The sequence below is a fragment of the Marmota flaviventris genome, chromosome 3 (genome assembly GCF_047511675.1).
Source record: "Marmota flaviventris isolate mMarFla1 chromosome 3, mMarFla1.hap1, whole genome shotgun sequence".
NCBI lineage: Eukaryota > Metazoa > Chordata > Mammalia > Rodentia > Sciuridae > Marmota > Marmota flaviventris.
Genome location: NC_092500.1, coordinates 146,119,992 through 146,124,779, shown reverse-complemented (window position 1 = coordinate 146,124,779; position 4,788 = coordinate 146,119,992). Strand labels below are relative to the sequence as shown.

Genomic DNA, 4,788 nt, shown 5'->3' with positions numbered 1-4,788 from the left:
AGCCAGAGTCTAGCAATTTAAGAAGGAAGGAAGGAAGGAAGGAAGGGAGGGAGGGAAAGAAAGAAATCCAGGAGAGTGAAAGAGAAGAAGTGGAGGAAACCAAGTCGAGGAAGCAGCAGTTGTGGAGCATTCTTAGGGAAGAGGTGCAGACTTGACCAGATTCAGTGTTTCCCCATCATTCTGTCTGCTGAGTGGAGAATGTATCACAGAGCATGGCTCAGAAAGGCATGAAAAAGTGAAGCTGAGAAACAACTCTGACTTGCTTCAAGGTATTCTAGCAGCACATATGTGCTTGGGTGCATTTTGAAGAATAAAGAGAAATCAATGGGACTTAATGCACTGGACATGAGATCAAGGGTAACCACTATGTTTGTGGTATGAGGAACTGGGTTTGGGGTGGTGGTATTAACTAGGAAGAAGATTCTCTCTGGGAAGTGGCTGTTTGGACTGGCTCTTGAAGAGTGAATTATGATAGGGTAACACACAATCTGTAGATGACTGGTAGTCCACCAACTTGTCTTGGTAACCAGAGAAGTTTTGATACAAAGAAGTCATCACTGCATGGAATTCTAGCCATTGCAGTAGTGAAGTAAAAACTATAGGGTAGGCTATAGGGTTGGGTTTTATATAGATTTTGGAGAGAATGATGTTAGAGATGTCATGATTACTATGTGCATCAACCCTACCTACTTTTCAGATTTTTCACTGAATCTACTTCAAACATCATGAATTGTCTAATGTCTGTAGTTGATTTTGTTTTTTGGTTTTTTTTTTTTTGTTTTTGTTTTTGTTTTTCACAAATTCACTTTGAGGGGCAAAACTATAGCCTCCCAAAAGTGACAAGATCCACTTGCTGTATGCAGCTCTGTTTAAACCGCTGCTACAAGAAACAGCGATTCTTAGGTTGAAATACAAGTCTAGTTAATTACTAAATAGCTGACCTTTATTGGTGTCTAGGAAAGCAAAGGTGACAATGGCCATTTCATATTGGTGGGTTATTTTTACAAACCAGTCTGAGGCTGGCTATGCTCATGCGATGCCTTTCAATGGAGAAGTAAGCACAGACCACCTAAACAAGTAAGAGGATATATATGTACATGTGCTTGTTTGGTAGTCCTAAAGAGACGTCAAGAGGAGGGTTCATATATAATATCATGAGATCATTCTTGGCCTGATATTCTCCCAGTGGGGATACAGATGCCAAGGACTCTCTCTCTTAAAGAGATATTCCATTTCTTGAAAGGCTCTATCAAAACACCAGGCAGGAGAGAAATAGTACTGATGCATGTTTGCCAAAAGCATGATGGCAAAGGGTAAGATCAGTGACTGACTGATGAAGTGTCTCACTGAGATAATTCACAGCCTGAGGACTCATTGCTGGGTACTTTAGTACTGACCCTGGTGGAATGTGACATAATGTGTCATTAGCTATGTATTCCCCAGTTTGCTTATCTACAAAATGAAGACAGTAATGCTCACCTACTCCATAGGAGTCTAATTGTAAGACTAATTCTTTAAAAGAACTGAGTTATTTTCAAGCACATGCACAAAAAATAAGCTACTTTTATTGCTGCAAGAACAGGACTTGTAAACTTGTTTAAACAATTATATTAATTTACTTAGTCTTAATTGAAAAGTTATGTATGGTTTCACAATCTCATCAGGGCCAGAAGATTCTTATTGATTCTTATAGTTAAAGGAATGATAGGCAAAATAAAAGACAACTGGTGTCTATGACAGTTCTTTATGCAGTATTGCTCTTTGCCACTAAAATTCTTTTGATCACTGAAGAGCTGTGTGATATATAATGAGTTTCTATTCTCATGAACACCTGATGAGAATCATTGTCACTTCCAAATTTATGGCCCTTTTTAAAATCATGCACAGAATGCAAAAGTTTTTATTAGCTGATGATTGCCTACTGACCCATGTGTTAATTGAGAGTGATTGTGCTCCTCTGGTAATGACTTTCCCAACCAAAAAGGGATCATGCTCACAGTAGTATTTAGATGAACATCATCTGCAGAGGCCAATGTCGAAGAAAATGAAAGAATAATGAACAAGAAGCTCAAAAGGCTGAGCAATTAGGCTTTGTTCTCTCCTGTCCCTAAATCCATCATGGATTCCAAGCTGTCTTACAAAGAGAAAAAATTGTTTCCCTAGACCCTAACCAGGAATCAAGACCAAACAGAACCTAAATAGCTGAACTGGATAACCTCTCTCCAATTTATGGTGTGTAATTAACTGCCTACCTCCCTAATAAGTAATTCCTCAATTGCCCAGTTTCTGGGAGACTACTTAAGCCAGACCTGTCAACACAATCCCACCCCGGATGTTGAGATCAATTCCCCCATATGACCTCCCCAGAATAGCTCAGAATTCGCCAGGCACTCAATCATCATTAACCACTCGGGTTCGAACTGCTGCCCTGGCTCCAAGAACCCTGTTTATCTTCTTTACTGTGAAACGGCTGCAGCCCTCCCGAGGTATCTTGATGCAGCCTAACTACTACTTTGGATGTAGACTTTTTATCAGGCTGCTCTGCTTAGATCTACCTCTGTGAGTTTGGGCAAGATAATAAACTCCTTTGAACTTCAGTGGTTCCTCCCCCTCCCCCAATGTAAAATGGTCATAATAAAACATCATTCACCTCTGGAAGGATTTGAAACATTACACATAAAGCAGCTAGCAGAGCAATTTGGCTCATGGTTAAGTGCTAGTTGCTCTTCCAGTTTCTATGGACATGGTTTTGATTTCCTGAGTCCTTCCCTTTAATCCCAGATTTTGAGCCCTATAACAATTGCCAGATTTTCCTGGCACCAACAATCTTGTCTCTCCTCCTCCTGTTACAGGATATGCTGGATTTCATTTACCATTTCATATTTCTCTTTTACAATAAAGAGACTTTGTGAACTTGGGGGTGAGCTTGAAAAGAAAAAAAAAAATCAAGACTCAAAGACTAGATGGGTGCTCCTAGGTGTGTCAAGTTATCCTAGAGTGTCCAAGACGTAGACAGAGCAAAGTAACACAGCAGGCAAGTTCCAGGATCATCCTGAAGAAGTGTCTGTCGTGATTAATCTGCACCCTCCATTTCTTAGACATTTCAGAAGAACCTGCTTCACCATTGACTTTTAGGTGACTGACTGTGGATGAGAAAGAATGTTACACATATACAAAACTTGTGAAGCAAGTACTTCTCCAGAACAGAGTTAGCATGGTAACATTCCTGCAGTAATCAGAGTTTGTCTTATTCATATGTCAAAGTGAATATGTAGCAGGAAAGATACCAAATATTATACCATACATCAATAGTCAAATAAAACTTCCGGAATTCTTTAGTAGTAAAAGAGATACAATCTTCTTCAAAATTACAAGTCCAGATCAGAAAAAAAGTTAAATGGATGTTTTACTATTATGGAAATGGTAATGGTAACAGAACAATTCTTTGTTCAAGACAGGATCGAAGGAAGAATTCATTTTCCACCTTAAATTGGCTCCCCCAATTTTGATATAAATTCATTGTAGAAAACAGCAGCAGTTCATTAACTCCTGGCAACTTTATGCTTATTAAGTATTTAATGAGTTTAACCTTTATGTTAAATATAAAATAATAATACCTTCCAAACCTGCACAAACTTCAGGAATTTTAATTTGGTCAAAATTTAGTCTGTGTTCTAGCTTTGGATCATCCACCTCCCATCAACTGGTTTTATGGTGTCTCTTGCACTGCAGTCCATTAGATGGGATTATTTCATTTCCAAAGACTGTTTTTACATGGGCTATGTAGCTGTTCAGTGAAATATAATCCAACTCAGTCCCTTCTGCATCCAATAAAATCGTCAGTCTGTGTTGGGGGAGCAATCATTGAAATGATGAAATAGCAGTAGTGCTGAAAATAAGCAATGGAAAATTCTGCAAAAGCTAAAATTATACCACAGGGACCTCCTTGATCACCATAGCCCTTCTCTGGCGGAGAAGCGGTTCTCCCTGAGAATTGAGAACCTGTCCTTTGAAAGGAAACCATTCTTGGGCGGTCAAATCGCCTTCCAGGGGAGCACTCTCTGTAACTCTTTCCAGTATTTATAAGGTGGTGTCCACTTAGCCCTTTCATGATCTCCAGGATTTTCTCTTGCTTTGAGGTGATAGGCAATATTTGGTTCAATGGATGAATTGTCGTGAACGTGGGGCACACACATGGTCACAGGTCGCCCTTAAAATCTTTTAATCAGTACAAGAATAGGTATTAGAATAAATACAGAAAAACAATATATTTTAAAAGTCTAAAATATACCTTGCTTCATCTAAGAAAATGGGTGTCTACGGCCAGTCTGGGAAGAGTAGAAGGTTATTGTTTGCTGAATTAGAAAAAAGGCATAACAGAAAAATCAGTGATAAATTCGACTTTGTTCAAGCTCCCTGTTAAACCCAAAAGACCATTATCTTGAGTTGATTAGGGAGAACAGGTTGAAGGGTTACTGACTATATAATAAGGGAGCCTAAAATAATAATTTTGAACATGAAAGTTGAAAACAAGAAAAATACCAGGAATGTTTTGAAGAATTAAATCAAAGTGGGCTGAGGGCTGACCAAACCCGAAGAAAGCAGTTTTCTTTTTCTTTTCTTTTTCAAAAAATAAAAAATAAATCATGCAATATAGAACAAACCATAAAAATCTTATTTGTTCTAAAGCTTCAGATCTACCACCACCACCACCCACCAGGGTGGTGGATGTTTAAACCCCTGTCTAAAATGTCTCACTTTCATCCTGTTACATAACCTGTTCTTGGT

The 4,788-nt window shown here is 38.7% G+C and overlaps 1 non-coding gene across 1 annotated transcript; it reads right to left on the bottom strand.

The window, feature by feature from the left end:
* Positions 1–782: 782 nt before the first annotated feature.
* On the bottom strand, positions 783–916 carry LOC114085925 (small nucleolar RNA SNORA68). The gene has a single exon (XR_003581572.2). It is a non-coding gene; the product is annotated as a small nucleolar RNA SNORA68 (small nucleolar RNA).
* Positions 917–4,788: the final 3,872 nt, after the last annotated feature.